This window comes from Sturnus vulgaris, chromosome 14 (assembly GCF_052056855.1).
Source record: "Sturnus vulgaris isolate bStuVul1 chromosome 14, bStuVul1.hap1, whole genome shotgun sequence".
NCBI lineage: Eukaryota > Metazoa > Chordata > Aves > Passeriformes > Sturnidae > Sturnus > Sturnus vulgaris.
The window spans coordinates 7,769,750-7,790,657 of NC_142256.1; the positions used below are offsets into that span (position 1 = coordinate 7,769,750).

The following is a 20,908-nucleotide window of genomic DNA, read 5'->3' on the forward strand; positions in this document are numbered from 1 at the left end:
TAAAGACCTGTTGAAATAAAGTGCTTTTAAATCATCATTGGACCTGGATTTCTTAACATATTGAGTATATTGTGTTCTGCAAAAGGGAAGAACAGTACTCTTTAGTAACAGGATATGCTTTAGGATCCTTTTTGACATCACCTTAATACCAATGGCATTGGTGGCCATATAATACCAAAGAGAGATCAGTCTGATGTGTGATTTGCAGGAAATTACCTTTCCTGGCTTTCCATGCTCTGTAATCTGAGTACCAAAACTGCTCACTTGAGAAAAAGAGGAACTCATGTCCATAGTCTCACAATTCTTTGACTCTAACTTTGAAGAACTGACTCCATTGTGGGCCAGAGAATGAAAGAATTGCTTTGCAAAGCAGAGTTTCTGAGAACGCTTACCTGGACCCCATCAAGGACTTTATTCATTCAATGCAAGTACAAGGCAGGACTTCCTGAACAAACATCTGCTGCAGGGGCAAAGTAAATAGCAGAGAGTGGGCATGGATGCTTCAAGCTATGTAAGGTTGCCAAGGGCTCAGTAATTCCCATTCCAGGGATTGCTGTATCTCAGCGGTGAGTGAAGTCGTTCATTTAAAAATGCTTGGGATTGTTTCGAACAAAAGAGTCATGCAGAAATGCGTGCCGCTGGGATGTGGATTCCTTTCCTTCAATTTAGATAAAAGAATGTTCAGTATTAAGGTTTTCACAGCAGTATGTGACATTCCAGACCTTCCTTCCACAGCAGTCATGGAATGTTTGCTGACAGGAGCACCGAGGTATCGGCAGAGACCGGTGTCAGTCTTACCTGAGGTTTGCGCTGCCATCCTAGGGCGTTATGGCCACTCAGTTCAGCTTTGGACTCCTAAGTCTACTTCCTGAAAAAGTTTTTTTTTTGCCAACCGAAGTCTAGAATTGCATGTTCTTTTGGTGTTCTTTTTTTTTTTTTCTCCTCATCAAAGTTACACCGTTGCTGACGCTCACGACCGTGGCTCATCAGGATTCTCAATGAAGCAGAAGGGAAAGCTCCTCGAATCACAAGATGCTTTACCCATTTCTCAACACGGCGTTTGTTCTACAATATCTTACCCCACTGCTCACCAAAGCTGTTTCATGCGTTGATAATCCCAGGGGCGTTATAAAACCTTTCTTTTCTTTTATTTTGGACGCAGCGTTTGTGCCGTGCGGGACCGCGGCCTGTGGCTGCGTTTCCCAGAGCGGCGCCGCTAGAGGGCGCCCCAGGCAGCGCTACTCCCTCACGGCCTCCTGCAGCTCCGCCACTTCAAAATTACCAAAAAAAAAAATTAAAAAAAAAAAAAAAAAAGTACTCTCTTTGTAACGTTGAACAGGGGAAAAAAACAAAACAAAAACAAAAGCACGCGGTATTTTCCAATTTAATTTCGCTGCCTAGTTACTGATTATTTGCGAGGCTGCTTTAACCTTGTTTAAGCTGTGATCTCGAGTAAGAATCTGAAGGAAGCACCCTGGGAAATGTCCCTCAAAAGGCTTCAAATTAAGATATCTCTCAATTAGTGTCAAAAAAGCGAAAAAGGCAATGCTGGTTATGTGCTCACGGGGGTTTTAGAGCAAACAGCAAGAGAAAAAAATAAAAGAAAACAGCTTAAAATACATTGGTCAGTCAGTTTTGTCAAGACTTAACACACCGGTGTCTAATAAAGCTTAGCCTAGGTATCCTTTGCTTTTGGGTTTAAAATCTAGATTTCAGCGCAGCAGAAGAGAATTCATTTTATTCAAGTTTTATACAGCATTTTTCTTGTTGCTAAAGAAAGAAAATCCCTGTTGGGGAAAAAAAAAAAAAAATTGCTGTCCTAAACCATTTCCATGATGAAACCAAGTTGTTAGCTCATATAATTTCTCAGACTGAAGAATTTGAAGGGGAAACCGAAACAGATTAAATCTTGTTCTTATGCTTACTCCAATGAAATGAAATAATACACAAAACTAAACCATGACAATTTGCAGATAATGCATTTGACATATAGCAAGACAATTGACAACAAAATATTTTGTTGTTTTTTTGCAACACATAGTCATTACTTTTTATAACTAGCCTAGAATATAGCCTAGAGGTCTCAAATTTCCATTTATCCAGTGAAATTAATGTGTACTCCATCCCAGAGTGTCATAATAAATATAATTTAAAGAAGCAAGCAACTTTGTACTTTTGGTACTTCGTGGTGAGGCAGAGCTTGCTACAAAAGAAGGTTACTTATACCTGTTATTCGAAAAGAGTATGAGACTAAAAATTACAGGTGACATTTTCTTAAGTGCCTTAGATATTCAGTTTAAAAATAGATATAATTGGTTGCACTACCAAGGCAATTATGGCTTTGGTCATGGTAATAAAAGCTGTAGTTGACCTAGTGCAAGGAGGATTTATGTGAGTGAGATTTCACCCTCCTGAACTCTTATAACTGTTTTTAAACTAATATTAATCAATTAATATTATGTTTTGACATTTTAACTGTATTGGTATAAATTGCAATACTTAGGCATGAAAGTACCCTAAATTTCATGAACTTCCTCTGAAATTGAAGTAAAAAAATGAAAACAGAACTATGGAGGGCCAGGATAAATCATCACCCTTGTTCAAAATTGTTTGGCAAAGAAATTAGAAATCAAGGGACTGGCAGAAAAGTATTAATCCCATACATGGTCCAGGTCCAATAAATCTTTATGCATTTAAAGCATACAATCCTAGACATTTTGCATTACATGCTGCTAGGTTTTTTTGCTAATATTCTCACTTGTGTTCTCTGGAAATATTTTAAAGTCATGTAGGAAGAAATGAGTTTTCAAGACCACACCTTTCAGAGTATGACCACAAATTAGGTCATTAACAGTTTTGAAGATATTTTCATTTTTTCTATAAATTGTAAACTCATGAACCAAACTAACCCTTTGTGAAGTTTTATTAATCTAAGTACACCAGAATATTTATAATTTTATTTATGTTTATGTATTATGTTAGTTTTATATTATTAAAGGAACATAATTTGATCCAATAGTATCAAATCATATCTATCCAATAATATAGATAATATATTGAGTCCTAATTTGAGAGGAAAAATAATTTTTTTGTCTGATAAGGCAGAAGTCAGGCTCTGTGTCCAGACCTAGAAGGAATCTTGGGCATAACCCTGAAAAATTGCCTCTGCTTCAGTTCCAAAGTTAACCTTCATGAATAAAATTTTACCAATAATCCAGAGATGTTTATCCTTATCTTCCTTGTTATCATCATTATCATTATCAAGAGTTTCAAATAAAGAACTCAGGGTTAGGGTTTAGAGTGCCTGTCTCCTCCAGGTAGCTGGGATTTTTATTACTGTATTTGTTCTGAGCACCACTATTTCAGTTACTGAACTTTTGCTATCTTGAACGCTTATTTTGGATTCTTTGTCAGGAATAAATTTTTATGTTTGTGTTCTTTACATTAATTTTGTAGAGAAGAGAGCCACTGAACAGAAGTCACTGCCATGGTTTTGATAAGTTTTCTTCGTGTGCCTCAAATAAATGAAAAGGCAGGGTAAGGCCAACTAGAAAAAAGCTGCTCTTCCTTCACATCATTTCCACACATTGACTGGAATTGCTGGAAACACAAAGAGGGGACTCAGAGTCACTCACAAGTTATTGAAGCTTAACAAGTTAATCCATCATCTGACCCAAGCAGATGGCCAAGGCAGTGCCCGTGGCAAGGGCCTGGTGACTCCATCACCTTAAACTTGGCCACACTGTCCTGTCCTGTGTCCCCAGGGGCTGGGCACACGGGGAGGGGCTGCCATGGATTGGCAATGCTGTGCCTCTGTGCTTTGCTCTTGTAGTCACTTGTAGCCTGAGCCCCTGCCTATAGAGACAGATTTCTGTCATAAAATTCCCTGCACAGACAAGACCAGCTTTTTGTTTTATCATTATTTCAATCACTTTAGTGTAGATCCAATTACACAGGTATAAAATGTTTCTACTGGCATTCCCTGGCATCAGTACAACAGCAGTTAAAGAGATAACTCTAGGACTGGGAGAGATGTGTGAATAACAACAGCTGATCAACAGCCATGCTGATAAAATTTAAATGAGATCAAGCCTAAATCTCATCCTACACTGATAATAGGAATGTCTGTTATGTGTCAGACTTACTGGGCGTAAGAGGAGAGTAAGGCCAGGAGCTGATCTCGATAAAACCTCCCTCAGGTTCTCAGGAGTGATCCTTTAATACAAGCCAGAGCTATCCAGGCTTCCAGCTACACTGTGGGCAGTTGTGTCCTAATGAAAAACCACACAGGCATGGCAGCAGTAAATGCCAGATTGATGATTACCACCTAAGCATATACATTATGGCACTGCCTAACTTTATTTAACTCCACATTGCCTTGTTTTACAATTCCCACAGTGCTCTGCACTGTTTCAGTATGTAAAACAGAGAAATAGACTGCAGATTTCTTGAGAGAATATTGTTTTCTCCTGACTACAGCCATGGGTCACTATATAAAAAAGGCAAAAGCAATTTACCGTGGCCTTTTTCCACTTCTGCTTCTAATCACTTGCTTGTACCATGTTGTAAATGAAGAGCAGAGTCTGTGGTCTATGCTAGACCTGAAATAAAAATGTTTCACATTGCTCTGTGAAGGAAAAAAAGCTTAACCTGCAGTCTGTACTGCCGTGCAGTTCGGGGCTTTTTCCAGCCATAGTTAAACAAAATGGTTTGTCTGAACAGAAAATAAAGTATCCGTTGCTGTTGATATGTCTGCCAAATTTAAAGCATGATATAAACCAAAGTCGACAGCATAAGCCACTCAAACAAGGCTTCAGGGATTCCAAAATGTGCCTTAATATTTATTTTTCATACTTGATTGCAGGTTATGCACAGGTAAGTGTAGTGCTGCCCTGAGGGCTTTAAGTGTAACGTAGTCAACCATGATAATACCTTCAGTATCTTGGAAGACAGTTCTCACAATGACTAATAGGAAATGAAAGCAAAGCTGAATGTTTTTTTCAGACTATTTTTAAGTTTCCTGTAGAGTTATTTGTTAGATTTCTAGAACGTTTTCAGTATTTGCCTATTAATAAGACAAAACCAAGCATTACCCCATTTGTGGCATTCTGTGTTCCAGCACTCAAAATCCCCCTAACATTAACTTGTTTTTACAACCCTGTAATGCATGAGAAATTACCATCTTGCCCTCTCTCTACTACTTCTTACAGTAATTTGGACTGATATTTACCAGTCATTTCTTCAAAAATGAATCACAAACCACTGGCACATACATGTATGAGTGACAAAAACAAATGAGCCTGAATTAGTCTTGTTCTGGTGCTCCCATTCGTTTTAACATTATCTCTTGCTGGTGGAACGTGTGAGAACTAGCCATATGAATACCATGTCCTCACAGACAGTTATCTTAGCCTTAATAACTTTAAATATTAGATTGGAAGATGTTGGTTGATATTCCTCACACATGTGCAGAACCAGAGCTCAGAAGAAAACTTTAGATCAGAATCACCAGCTCTAGCTGCTTCCTCTTGTTCTACAGAGCTACATTTGCCTTAGCAGGGACCAAATTTCAAGCAGCTTCATGTTGCTAGAATTGCAAGGACACCAAAAAAAAAGTACTAGAGTCAATTTTATCTCTGACAAAATAAGGTAAAGAGTAAAGTTTCTCATTGGAGTGTGCACAGTCTCTTGCTGGAAGTTTTACTTGAATGAGATCAACAAAAATTAGCATGTGAGTGAAGAATCACAAAACATAATGCTGTATCTCTAATATCTGTTCCTCTTTGAGCCTTCCTTTCCCTTGTTTTGGCATTTATAGCAAAGAAAGTTTGAGAAGTGAGAAGTTTACACAGGAAAGGAGCAGTGATGTCCTCCTGCCCTTTGCTGTTGGCAATGCTGTTGCCACAGTGTATTCACAGGGGACCAGGTCCTGTTCTTCCCCTCCTGCTACTGGGTAGACTGGGATTTTTACTTTGGAGTCTTCTCCATTGTCACTTCATCTTAAATTTCTGGTTGCTACCAAAACAGCTCCTTCTGGCATTTGTTTTAACACCCATGTTGATCGAGAAGCCAAGTTCTACTTGAAAATATGGGATAATAATTCAAACCATTGTGGTTCTGATCTCTGCATTGTGATTGACTTCTTGGCTGGAAGAAGAGGCTTTATCACAATTCAGTGTTAATTTTGGAGGTACTGTCTTGTGGCAATGGGGAGCAGCTCCTTTCCCCTTATCATCATCATAGCTGTGTCAATGAATTAATTATTAAAACATAGGAAATAGGGATCTTATTCTATTGCAGTGTTTCAAGACTACTGTTGGATTCATTAGTTATGAAAAACCCAAATTTTTACTCTTGGTTTTCTTGCTTTCTAAAAGCAGAGTGCATGCATGCGTAAATTGAGAATTAGTGTTGGAAGTTTCTGTGGGTTGTGAGGCTGTTCACCTCGAGGGACTTCAGTGACATTGTACTAAACTGAAAAACAGAGCTAGAGTGGTTACTTCTGTCACTAGGGCCCTTGAAATGTACTTAGAACCTTTCTCGTAGTATAGTACTCCCATTTTTAATTTATGTTGCACAAGAAGAAAGTTAGAATCTTACTTCTTTTGCTTTTTCCTCCACCTCGTTTCACTGGCACCATGGAGACCAGCTTTGGGTACCATGACCAATACACAGCTACCATGGGTACATGGTATTTCTCTCTATTTTCTTAAAACTATGTGCAGCAAGATTTTTATATGTTGTTTTGTAAACCAGTAGTGGCTTTAAATTGCACCCCTCTATAAATGAGGTTTATGAAGTAGTTATTCAGAGTTTACAGCTTAATTCTTCTCTTTGATTACTGTTAGTGAGAACTTTGGTTCTCATTGTTTCTTTGTCCACCACCTTGAAGAACCATAAGTATTAGACTCTTACAGAAGGGAAACAAGCATCTTATGTTTCTTATTTTACACCTTTTTCAAATGTGGCATTGTTCTTCTCAATTATCTCTAAAAATTCTTTCCTGTTCCAGCCTGTAATTTTGCTCATGGTGAGGAGATGCCATTACCCTAACCCAACTTAGCTTCACCTGGCAGATCATGGACTTCTCTCCACAGACCAGTGCAGCAGAGTGCAGAGTTCCCTCAAGCAGTGTGGCTTCATTAAAAAAAAAATTAAAAAAATTGCAGCTGGGCAAACTAGCTCTGCCTTTCAAACTGGGCTGATATAATTATATTCAGCCACTCGGAGATGATTGTATTGCTGTTAGATTTTATTGCTGTGTTTCTGGACACTGCTGCCATTAAGGTGTACAGACCTGCCTGCCTGGTGACAGCTGCATTTCTTAGGCTGTGAGAACTCCTTTGCAACATTCCAAGGTTAAATTCGTAGTGACCATGTTTTGTGACAATGAGAATGCTCTTTTTGGTAAAAACCCTTCCCAGTTCCTCCCTGCAATCATGGCTGAATCCAGCCTTGCACTATTTCCACTTTATGTTCTATTAAAGCCATTAAAGATGTTCTTTTGGCACTATGAGAGTGACCATGAAATCTAGCCTGCCAGAGGGTTGTGAATCCAAACACTTCCCAGAATAAAAAAGATGATTACTAGTGAGTTGTGAACCTCAGTTTCAAGAATTAATGATTCTTCTTTCCTGTCCTAAGCAGCCAGTCCCTTACAGTGCTGACTGCAGGCACCAGTGACAAATTCCTGCAAATAAATCTCAATAAGTCACTGAGCACCCTTCTACTTTGCACCAACCCCAAAACGCATTACTGCACTGGCTATTTAAACACGGGAAGGTAAAAAACATCTCACTGAATTAATTTCCTCTCTTTCATGAGAGGGACATAATGCATTAACTGATTTGAAAACAGAGTGAGCCTCTTTTCTAACATGGTCACTCACTAGGCAGGCTTTCCACAGGGCACAGGAGCTGAAGTAAACAATCACTTACATAGAAGGAAACTCTCTAGTGCCCTGCCGTGCTGATGCTTGAGGAGAAAGAAAAAAAAAAACAAAAAAACAACAAACAAACAAACAAACAAACAAAAAAACACAAACAACTAACATTGCATTGCATGTTGCAAAAAAAAAAATAGTGTAAGCATTCTGTTTCCAAAGCTTTAAAGCATAATTGAAATTCAACATGCAGATTTCTGTGTTATTACAATGCTGCATGCACTAGCTCATTTGCTGAGCAGCCAGCATTTGAAACCACACACTGCAAGAACTTTGTGCTGGTACAATAACAACGCAGAAAAATTAGGATGACAGCACCAGTATGCTCAGCCCCATAAACATTCCTCAGCTGAAACTAGAACTACAGGGCAATGCTAGCCTGTGTATTATGAGACCAGAATATTTCTGCTTCCATGTGCAGATGGAGCACAGATCACTAGTGTGCTGACAAGCTGAACTCCAAACAAAGAGATAAGCTACATATGTACTGGCAGGTAAGCTCACTGATCTTTTTAACCCAGTGAACATCTGATGTGATGTGAGATTCACTAAATTGTAGATTGCAAATCAAGGTCAGACTGAAGAGTGACTTTGTATTTTGTAACATTCTCCCTGCTTCACTGACTGAAAGCAATCGTGAATTCCAGAATGCTTTTTGCTCTTTTAATCTGGTAGTAATTTGAGAATGTATTTGACTACAGAACTAAGTGTATCTAAACTCAAACAGGCAAGAACTATTAGAAAAAAGTAGTCGAAGAAAAGTAATTTTATTCTTACGCTATCACAGTGCTGCTGCCGCTGTGCACAGAGGCCGGTGTCAGAATTGAGGCAGCGTGTCCATGGCTAAGGGGGCCGGGAGGCTGAGCTGGCACTGGAATTCTCCAGTGTAACCCTTCCTTTTTCCTATTACAGTCCCAGCAAAGAGTGGGCTGAGGATGTGTGGCTGGAGCTCCCCTTTGCTCTGGGAGATGGATGACACTGGCAGAGCAGTCCAAAGCCACAGAGCACAGGGAGAATCTGGGTCACTGTGCAATGTGTTCACTGTGCCAGATCATAACAGAAGTGAAACGCTCAGACCACTAATCTAAAAAGGAGCTCCTGGTTGCTAAATTCGCACCTTAAATATACAGAACTTTTATTGACATTGTAAGGTAGTTTTGCTTCTGTTCTTAGAATAAGTCATGTTAAATGAAAGTGTGTACAGAGGATCAGTGTGTGAGAAAAGAGTATTTACACACACGGATGTGTATTTACACTCATTGAGGTTTTTACCATTCATGGCATACTGCAGGATTCACTGTCACTGGGAGCACTCAATGAAACGCCTGTTCTCCGAATCAGTCCCCTGTTTATCTACTAAATCTTTCCATTTCATCCAATCTAAATAACCATCAGTAAGAAGAAAATATAATCTATACATTGAGGCAGGGAAGACATTAGCTGTGTAATATGGATGTGAAAGAAAACGCGCTCTTGGATTATAGCTGTATTTGCCTATAACTGTAGATCATTTGCAAGGCAGGCTGAGTGAAAATAAAAGATTCCCTGGCAACCCTCGCCGTCTCCAAATGCCTGCTCAGGCAGAAAAAAACAACCACCCTGCATACATATTCCAATGAGCCACTGCGGGGCAGTAACAACAAAAACATTCCTCAGCAAAACAAGGGGCTTTGAGCAGCCACTTCGCCTTCTCTGAGCAAAGGACACAAAGAAACTGTTCTTCGAAGAAAAGGCGAACATTAGGATTTCCATTCTTACATTGCAAAATGTTATTAGTCTTTTTGGGAAGCGTTTTATAGCTGTGCTTAGCTTCAGCTCCTCCCTCAGAGATGCTGGCAAACAGCGATTTTGAAGCTGTTCCTCAGTTTTAAAGCGATGAATAGAGGTTGTGTGTGAGATATCCAAGGCTCTGTTTAAGACACTATCTGGATTTTCTGTGTGTGCATAAACTCTCTTCTACCTGAGGGCTAAGTAAATAAGTTCTTTTCAAGTGATTATTCTCTGTGTAGGAATTTTCCCTTCTAAGGTATAGAAACCCCTGAAGATTAGGTATTTTTGTGCTGCTTTTGTTCCTCTCAGGGCAAAATCTTCAGTGAACAGAAGTTATTACAAAAAAATTATTTTATATCTTAAGGGTAAAATAATAGACTTTGTTCAGTTTTGGATGTAGCTTGGAATCAAAATTACTGAGCTGCTTTTTATCCAACATTTCACATCTAGAGATTCAAAATTAGATCAATAGTTTTGTCTTCCTTTCCTCTACCCCCATCATTCTGTAGGTTTAATCATATCAATGGAATATGAAGAAATACACTGCTCTTTCTTTCTGCATAGTACCAAAAGTGGTGATGGGGGGAGCATATTTAAAGATCTCTAATTACAATCTGAATTTTCTATAAATACAAAACTTCCTGTAACAACCATTCCAAATAGATATTGCCCTTTAGTGCTGCAGGAATTTGTACCAGATTAGTAACGAGTGCTGCAATACAGATTCTGTGAAAAGTCGAAGTATCATACTTCAATTGAAGTGTGAGAAAAAGAGGATCAAGACGTACAGGGAGCTGAATTGCAGCCATGGCTCTTCAGTTACACTTTGAAGATCATTTTCATTTCCATTTTGATCTTAAATCTTACTCATAAGTAATTAACATTTGGGGATGCATGACAGATGGTATGTGCCACCTTGTCTTTTTGGGCAGTCTTTTCTTGTCTTGGCTTTTCAAGACATATTCCAGACCTAAAATAATTTTTTGGGGGGGAGAAGGGGGAAATGAGATAAATGAACTTACTTCGGCTTGCAGACAGAAATGTGAAAAAGTTGAAAGTTTCTTCTACTATTCAAACATTCCTCCAAATTTACTTTTACTTTTTTTTTTTAATATTTTAAAATATTTATCAGACCTTTAGATTGTCAGATCTAGAATAGCCTCCAATTTTAAAGACCACAAGGCTATGAATGTAATGTAAGAACCACCAGGAGCATTATTGGAGATATTTCTCTTCATATACCCCAGCTGATGAATCTTGCAGCTGATCCTACTGATACTCCAGGGCATGAAAGATGAAGCTGTCACCTCATCTGCAAACTGGACACCCCTTAGTGATGTTCCTTGGGTTTACAGCATTCGGGATTCTCATGTTTGCCTTTATCTTCACAGTTTGCTTTGCTTTACTTTTTCATCAAATAGAAACATCATGAAAAATTAAGAAGAAAAAAAGTATTTGGAAGTTTTATTAATTTAAAGTTATCTCAGGGACTAGGCAGCCAGCTGAATTTTCAATCAGAAGATCTGTAAGTGCTCATTACTAAGTCTGCAAGGTGGCATTAAGCATCATCTTCAAATTTAAGTTTCCCATCAGTTCTTTGAGAGAATTGCAGTAAAATCCCTGTGTTTATTCTAAAAGTGGATAAGTGCTTATGATGATTAGATCCAACAATTTTGCCTCACAGGAAAGCAGTAAAAACCAAAAAAAATTAGTTAGGAAGTTCAAAAATACCCATTTACCTTTACTCACCTTGAAGAATCCATAAATTGTGGGAGGAGCTTGTGGAGGTGGAGAGAAGGGAGGTTTTAATTGCTTTGATCCTCTTCTACTGACCAGCTTGTATGAGAAAATATGGGAATGAAATAAGAAAAGACCATCAGATTTCAGAATCTTGCTTGCCAGTTATTGGTTTGCCTTCACACTGGAAACGAATCTGTGCTGGCACCACTGATTAAATGCAGCAGGTATAAAGTGTCACTGGCAGTTAAAGCCTTGTTGAACACTGCAATGATACTGCATTTCTTGACTTGGAAGGTTGTTCATCCAGCCTGCTCAGCTGGGATGTTCATCCGGCCCGTTTACCATTTATGAGACATTGTGTTAGCATTGAATTAGCTTATAGATTGTTTTAATATGACTTGGAGCAGTAGGGTGTATAATTGTTTGAATGTTTCTTTCCACTGACTGCACAGCATTACTTCTTTCTGCACCTGAGAAGGCTTTTTCCTCCACCTGAACACTTAACAAGCAAATTTCCAGATATTCAGAAGCAAATGCAAACAATTTAGAACAAATCTTGTTCCTGCGATTAGGGCCTCGAATGAAACCCTACCAAACAGAGCCAATACAGCTGAGCTTTGTAACGTTTGCTCTTCTTTTCAGTGATTTTTTTTTTTTTATTTGCTTCAGGAAGGCATTGCAGCATGACTCCCTTCCTTATCTTAATTCCTGGTTTTTGAAGAGAAAAATAGCTTTAAACCCTCTATACAGTAAAGTCTGTACATGCAAAGCATATGAAGACTCAGTGGAATACATAGCTTTTTGTTCCATTTAATGTTTGCAGCTTTATGTACCATTTAACATTTGTCAGGCTGCTATTTATTTTCTGCCAGAGGTTTTGGGTACTGTGTCATATTGTTGATGTTATAAGTTAAATTTCCTATTAATCCCTAAGTGGACTTTAGCATTGAAACCCAGGCTTGGGAATCCCTATGAAACTGTGCTTTGAATTGCCTACACATCTACAGTGCACAAAGTAATCCCATCAATCATAGTGGTGTCTGTTAAATACCATTATGTGACTTAATTAATGTCTGCCTAGCATTTTCAGATTCATAAGCAGTAAAAAACATTACCATGATGTTCTTAACAGCTGCTAAATTTCTTTTATAAGCCAGGAATAAAACACAGAGTAAAGGTGGTCAGACGGGTTGGCAATTAATTGGAAAATCACCAAAGAGTACATGGTGAGGGAAGCAATTACTATAAAATGCAGAAATGAGAAAATGCAGCCATTAGGGATATCTGGTATTAAACCTTCAAAGGAATGTAAATATTTAATTTTTTTAAAAAAAATATTTTTGTATAATGCATTAGCTTGCAATGAATGTGGCACGTAATGCATATAAAAGTACTCCTTGGTCAGCAAGGGAGGCAGCACAATGCCAAACATTAAACCTTACGTGAAAAGCATATTTATACTGAGCTGACTGATGAGATGACAGCATGTTTATGTTGTTCTAAATATAAAACACCATATATTTTTATTTACAGGCTCTTTTTAAGAAAGTTTTTCCATTTAACAGCCTTGAGTTTGGGTGAACTAAATGGACGTGCCATGAATGGACTGCATGAGTGACATTACAAGACCAAGTAAATTAATCGGCAATAATTACAATTACAGATAATTTTTATTTAAGGTTTGTGATATGCTAAGGCTTGCAATACCTTTGGATGAGGCATAATGTGATAGCTCTTTATGAAGAAAGTTGAAGTAACCTGATCAAGGGCTCTATGTATGAGCCTTAGAGAATCAGAGAATCACAGAATGGGTTGGGTTGGAAGGAACCTTAAAGTTCATCTGACTGCAGCCCTCTACCATGGAGAGGGACACCTTCCACTGTCCCAGGCTGGAAGAGCTCCATCCAAGCTGGCCTTGGGCACTTCCAGAGATGGGGCAGCCACAGCTTCTCTGGGCACCCTGTGCCAGAGCCTTGTCACTTCACTGTGAATAATTGTTTTTCTAACATCCAGTCTAAACCTTCTGTCTGTCAGTTTGAAGCCATTCCCTCTTGTCCTGGCACTCCATGCCCTTAGAAAAAGTCTCTCTGTATAAACTTGGGTGATAGTCCCAGGTATGAGACATGATAAAAGCATGCAAATCAAGCAAATGCTATTAGAAATTAAAGAAATCTCACTTCTCTTTCCAAATTTAGGAGAAAGAACTGTGTCAGATTCAAAAAAACACCAGGTAAATCCCTCATGCCAGAGGTCTGTGATCATTGGTAGCACACAATGGTGAAATGTTAGCAGTGGTGACAAATGTCCCAAATGCCACTGTAATTGCCACTTTTTGGCATCATTTTGGACTGAAGAGTTCAGGTAGCTGGGCATTAAAAAGTGGTGACTGTGCAGCTCTAACTTTTAGTTTGTACAATTTGCTAAGAAATACATCTTGTACTCAGTAACACTGTGGAAGACAATGCAGCTCTCAAATAATAACAGTGCCTCACTTAGTAAGACACATTATTCCCTCTGAAGAATTTGCAAGCAAAGCAGGTGGGGAACAGGACAGGAAACAGGCCCAGGGTGACCTGCATGGGAGAACAAGAGCAACACAGACTCGGGTTCCCCTGCTCCAGCTTGTACATCAAACACTGCCACGTTCTTAGCCAGCACAGGACTGGCAGGTTTGTTACTATGAGAATACAGTGACAGGTACAGGTAAGTGCCCAGCAGCATTTGGGATCCATTGTGTCTGGTACTTGCCACTGAAAAACTGCCCAGGAGAGTTCTTTGCTTTTGCTTTTTCAGAAACCTATCATTGACACGAGGGAATTGATACCAAAAGAGGTTAGAAAATGATTTATTGGAAAATGTAGTTCTTGTCAACTGAACTCGGCAGCTGAATGTAGAAGCAGCTACACTTTTATTAGACTAACATAAAATAAGAGGTGTACACAGTTCTGGAGTCCCTCAAAGGTCCCTTCATCAGTTATCATCTTCCATTCTTGTGAAAGGAGCACTGAGATCTCCAAATCATGTACCAGCCAAAGTTTCTCTTCCCCCCAATCTAATAAAGGTCTCTTTATAGCAAAAATGCTGCTGTCTCTCTCACTCTGTGAAAAAAAATTCTGCTACAACTCCATTATGGAGAAGGATCTTAAAAGCAATAGCACTGAGGAGAGCTGTTTTCTTCTGCCAGTTGATTCTGTGAAGGAGAGCTTTACAGATGTGTGTCTATAGGTACAAATTAAAAACAAAACCTGCCATTGCATCAAAAGCTGGATTTCTGTTTGATTCCTTAAAATGTGCTCTATGTTAAACACAGTTATGAAAAAGAATGTAAATTACAGGACAGCAAAGATAGTATTTTCTAAATAAACAAGCCAAATTTCAGAGAAAAAGAGAGAGATGCTCAAGAATGATTTAAACACACTTGAGATCCTCTTAGTAAGAGGAGGAGGTAGTGCTAGAACGTAAGCAAAAGCATGCAAGCAGCATGGAGAGAATGAAAATGTAGAGTAAGGGCAAATGGGACCAGTAAGACAGAGAGTAAATGAATGGAGTAGGAACTAGGGTACAAGACAGATGTGGAAGACAAGACAGATGGCAAGGCACAGTAAGTACAGCAAGGAGCAAAAAATAATAATTTTATCATAGTATCTTCCAGTAAAAGAAAAATCTAGGGTTACATTGCCAAGGGACACATTTTGCAAAGCATTGTCGTTAAAATTCTGCTCACACAGGTACTTGTGTGATCAGCTTTGCTCGCACTGTAAGGCTGCATGGGCTAATACTTAAACAAATGCATCACTACACTAAACACTACTGCATTTTAACCGTGGTGTGTAATGTAAAACTGGGTGAAAACTCACAACTTGTTAGTGCTTTGAAATAATAGTAAAATTTTGCCATAAACTGCTAACTTCCTCTTTGGCTTTCTGCGTGGCAGTACATCTGAAGCAGAGCGCTGTGTATGGATTGGGGACGGGAACACTTCGCTGTTGGGTGTCACTTGAGACCTGGATCTCATCAGTGCGGGAACGAGGCGACAGGCTGTGTGCTGCAAAACAAAGAGAGAATTCTGGCTGGCTGGGCTGGTGTGAAGAATCACTGCCGTGGGGCTGAGCTGGAGGTGTGCAAGGAGAAGGAAACAGGAGCAGAGCGAGAAGCCAGCTGTGAACAGCACTTCTCTCTTCTGCTACTGAACGAGCTCTTCTAGAAAATGTCAAAGAACATCCTTATCATCGAAAGCCATTTTTAAAATGATTGCTAATATGGCTCAATTATGTTTTCTTTCCCTGCACCCATGTGTTTAAATGTGAAAGAAAATGGTGAGAGTGGCTGCTAAAGATGCTTGATAGTGCATATTTGCTTGGAAGTATATTTTCATATCAAGCAAATGTCAGTGCAAACACCTGCAATCTGCATTGCTTGTAACTGTAAGAAACAAATGTAAGTTGGTTCACCACCATCACCACTCTGAATAAAGCTCCTGCTGCTCTGTGGCTGTTACCATGTGTATCTTTGCACTTCAAAATGTGAAGGAAAGCACGTTGATTATTAAAAGCATTGCTCCTTTTTCCGCCCAAAAATGAAGTAAGTGCTAATTTATGGTCTTCATGAAGAACAAACTGAATTACAATGGATTTTGAAGGGAATGTTCTGTCAAAATTCACTGTTTCTTTACAAGTAATTTGGTTAATTCAAAGTAAGTGCAGAAACAAATTAAAACATGATACTGTGAGTAAGACACTGAAATCAATTTAAAGATTATTGCAGGTGCCGTGACTTTGTACTTTTATTTTTATTCTCTCTCTATCTAGAGATGAGAACCTAAGATCAGTTTTGTTAATCAGCAGAGGAGGATAAGGGTCTGTGCTGAGCTTAGACCAGAAGCACATTAAATGTGAACTCATTCCCTTCTCTGTTGGCTGACACATTTGTGTAGAAAACAAAAAAAACGCTCACATCTCTTTGCTCTGTGCCCGAGAAATGTGGAAAAGACACGAGTTGCCCAACCTTGGCCCTGTCCTTTGAGCCTGCAGTGAGCAACTGAAGGGCTGCCACAGAGGTATGGATTTGTCTCCCAGTAATTTCATGTCACACTTTGTCCCTGTAAATGAAAAAAACCAAATGGTATTTCTGAGCAGATGACAGGTCTGGTCCTTCAGGCTTTCTGGGTTTGAAGAAAAATCTACTCATGTCAATGAAAATCTGCAAAGTGGTTTCTGTGGGGAAGTGGTTGAGAAAACAGCCTGTGGGGCAGATGCTACACTCAACATTTGTACACAAGGTAGGAAAAAATTAGCAGTCAAAAACTGAAAGTTACAATATTTGACATTATGTTTTTGTTATCAATTTAAACTATTTTTTTTTTTTTTTTTTTTTTAATTTTCACTGATGTGTAATTATGTGTAATGTAACAAGAAATAACACAAAATACTTAAAACGTGATTCCTTTAAAATAAAATAAAAAGGGGTATATTTATTCTTGCACTCACTTGATATCTTATTACTGCCAGTCTATTGTGTAGCAGAAACTGGAATATAATCAAAGAACTGTGTGTGTGTGGATGTAACTTATAAACTTCTGATATTAACCAAGTACTGGTTTTGTTGCTGCTCTTGTTGCTCAAACAGTTCCACAGGATTCCATTGCATCAGTCCATCAGGGTGTCCTGCAAAGTCCTGGCTTTTGATATTACAAGTTACACACCTGAAAGGGGAATATAAAGCTGCTAACTTGGAAATAACCCTTAAACAATGAATTTGAGGGCATTTTTATTCAACTTGAGCATCTGGACAAGTGCACTGCTTAGGCCACATTTTGCCCCACCTTGTTGCCTGATTTTATTTAAAATAATGAGTAATTCCCTCATTCTATAGAAAACTGTATTGTATCATGTAACCTCAGAAAAAAATCAAGTAATTTCAGTCCCAGTTTAAACAGATTATCTACTCATCAGAAAGAATGTTTTTATTTCACTCTTTACATAAAGTGTTGGAAATTTCTTTCATTAGCTTCCATAGTCACTCTTCTGTTAAAAAAACCACAAACTGATCCAGACTTCTATGTAGTTATAATAAAAAAGATTATTATTGTTATTATGCTAAGTAGGAGACAGTAATATTCAACTGTGTGTTACAAATCACAAGCTTCTCATAATTAGTAAGAAATTCCTGATCAATTGCAACAAGCTATAAGAAAGAAAATATAAGTAACATCATAACAGAGGTTTTTACTTGCCAGTGTTATGGGATTAGTTTAAAAATCATAATTTTATTTTTAGTAATTCCTTAAATTATTTTCCTACCAGTTTATGAGTAAGAATTTTTAATTCAGAGAAAAATATTCTAATGAGGAATCATGATATTCTAGGCGGTGATGTATGAAGAAATTAAAACAATACATTTAAGGGATTAATAACTGGGAAGTCAGAGGGAAATTGTCATCCAACTGAAAACTTTCTGATAAGATCTTAATGTAATTGGTTCTTTGTCCTTCACTGCTTGACACATTATCAATGAGCTTGAAGAAAACATGAAATCATCCAAGATAATTACTGTGGATTACACCACGACAGATAATGAAGAGGCCAGGTCACTGATCCAGGGAGACACGCTGAATTCAGACAAATACGATATATTTCAATACAGCCAGGTTAATAAAGAAAGAAAATCCATACATTTAGGCCCAAAACTAAAGGCAGCACTGGCAGGATAAAGCAAACAGGAGACGCTTGGGATGCTGGTGGGAACGGCTGCAGCTGAGCTGGGGCTGGAGATGAGAGGGGATGAGATCGTGATCACCTGTGGGATGATCAGGAACAATGACCCCAGACTGCCGGGGCCACCTGCACAGCCCCTGGGGTCACCTGCACAGCCCCCGGGGTCACCTGGAAAACCCCCGGGGTCACCTGTACAACCCCCGGGGTCACCTGGAAAACCCCCGGGGTCACCTGCACAGCCCCCGGGGCCACCTGCACAGCCCCTGGGGTCACCTGAGCATCCCCGGGGTCACCTGGAAAACCCCCGGGGTCACCTGCGCACCCTTTGGGGCGACCTGCACAACTCTCGGGGCCACCTGCGCACCCCTCGGGGCCAGCTCCGGGCTGTGCTGGGAGGAACCACGAGAGCCTTCCTGCCCCCCCATGGTGTGAGCACATGGTCCAGGGCTGCGGGAGCCGACGGTGCCTGCTCCGGACGGGACCTGCCCGGTTTTGGGAGAAGGAATCCCGGTGCTCCGATAGCGCCGGTGCCTCGGGAGGCTCCGTGCTCCAGGAAAAGGTAAGGGACGTGCGGTGACCCAACCTCGGTGCCCGGTGACCCAACCCCGGTGCCCGATTGCTGCCTGAGCCATGTGCCTGTCTTTGTCCGGGAGGTTATTTTGGTCTGGTCTGTGCTTTTTGGTCAATGTTAATGGTAAAATTTTGACCACTGAAAGTTCAGTCTGAAGGAAAAGATGCTAAAAAAGGTTTATTGACTAGAAAACAAGGCTTCAAGTTGAGGGTTTTCGTTCTGCAGGTGAATTTTGCAATGTGTGATTTTTGGCTGCTGCCTGAGCCATGTGCCTTTCTTTGGCCGGGAGGTTATTTTGGTCTGGTCTGTGCGTTTTGGTTGATATTAATGGTAAAATTTTGGCTACTGAAATCTTAGTCTGAAGGAAGAGATGCTAAAAAAGGTTTATTGACTAGAAAACAAGGCTTCAATTTGAGGGTTTTCGTTCTGCAGGTGAATTTTACAATGTGTGATTTTTGGCTGCTGCCTGAGCCACGTGCCTTTCTTTGTCCAGGAGGTCATTTTGGTCTGGTCTGTGGATTTTGGTCAATGTTAATGGCAAAATTTTGGCCACTGAAATCTCAGTCTGAAGGAAAAGATGCTAACAATGTTTACTGACTAGAAAACAAGGCTTAAAGTTGAGGGTTTTCATTCTACAGGTGAATTTTACAATGTGTGATTTTTGGCTGCTGCCTGAGCCACGTGCCTTTCTTTGTCCGGGAGGTCATTTTGGTCTAGTCTGTGGATTTTGGTTTGGTCTATGGATTTTGGTCAATATTAATGGTAGAGCTGAAGATTTTGGCTACTGAAATCCCAGTCAGAAGGCAGAAAAGCTAAAAAAAAAAAAAAAAAAAAAAAAGTTTACTGACTAGAAAACAAGGCTTAAAGTTGAGGGTTTTCATGCTACTGGTGAATTTTACAAATGTGTGGTTTTTGGCTGCTGCTTTTTGATGGTGTTGGTAATTACTATTTCTGTATGCTGAACAGGTGAGGTTATTCATCATGATGAGCAATGACTATTGAGAATAAAACAAAATGTGTGATGGTGGAAAATGAAGTGTATGTAAGGGTGGGAGAGCTCAGGTAACTGCAACATGAGGGTTCCTTTTAATCCCCCTGAATGTTCTGTGTGCACATCAAACTGTACATTGAATATGTAATTTAGAAGTTTTTATGTGGACCCTTCATTGTCCATGAGTTCATTGCTTCCAGAAGCTGTGAATATTCACCACAATCCTGTCTAGATGTCAATGGTCGTCAAACTCTCATTAAATCCAAGGTGTAGGATTTCAGGCAGGGCATGTGGTATCGTTCAGCATGATTCCTAAATAAATCATATTCTCACTATAAATACTAATTCTTATAAGTACTAATTCTTTAGCACTCTCCTACAAAATTGGTGTACTACTTGTTATTCTTGCATTATGCTCTCCTGACTTCTATTTATTTCAAACAAAGAAACTAGTCATATAAATTGAGCTTCACAAATGTATCACAAAATACTCTCCCTTTTGTGAGATTTGGTCACAAAATAGTCAAGTTAGAAGAATACTACAGTTGTTTTTTGGAACAGCTCTTTCTGCTGCACATCTCTGTAGGATATAACTCATTAAAATGTTACATTCCTTTTTGTTTTCTATCACTGTCCCCTTTGTAGCAGAGTGAACCCTCTCTGCATGTGAATTGTAAACCTTGCCTGGTGCTGACTGCCTCTGCTTTGCACTTTATGTGAATATTGTCACTACAGTCCATGTGGCATTGTATAAATCTTAAGAGATAGTAAAAGGAATGGTATTAATATTGATTCTTGTGGCACTCCTGTACTTGCTGCACTCCTTCAAAACTATTCCCACTTGCAAGTCTCCTTTGATTTGAAATCTGCTCTTATTAATCTACTCCAGCAACTCACATATTTTAAGGCAACTTTGTAGATTTCTGCTTTATAATGGGCTGCCTCTAAAGCTCTACAAAAGTGTAGATAAACTGTATTACTTCTCCAGCATCTTTCTTATAAAGTGTCCCTTTTTCCTTAAGTTTCCAAAATGTCTTTTTTTTTTAATATCCTTTGTTAATGACTGAGGCAACTGAAGGATTGGAGAGGAGAGCTTATTGTGTTGTAACAAGCTCTCAGACACTGCAAAGGCAGGGAAACCACAGGGAGGCCTGGGGGAGAGCTTTGTTTGGGGAGCTGGG

The 20,908-nt window shown here is 39.3% G+C and overlaps 2 long non-coding RNA genes across 2 annotated transcripts; one reads left to right on the top strand and one right to left on the bottom strand.

Annotated features, from left to right (window-relative positions):
• Positions 1 to 393: 393 nt before the first annotated feature.
• On the bottom strand, positions 394 to 8,933 carry LOC148222135 (uncharacterized). Its single transcript, XR_015806674.1, has 2 exons — positions 8,720 to 8,933; positions 394 to 1,787 (listed from the first exon to the last, which is right to left on the bottom strand). It is a non-coding gene; the product is annotated as an uncharacterized LOC148222135 (long non-coding RNA).
• Positions 8,109 to 17,044, top strand: LOC148222136 (uncharacterized). Its single transcript, XR_015806673.1, has 2 exons — positions 8,109 to 8,436; positions 15,387 to 17,044. It is a non-coding gene; the product is annotated as an uncharacterized LOC148222136 (long non-coding RNA).
• The last annotated feature ends 3,864 nt before the right edge of the window (positions 17,045 to 20,908 follow it).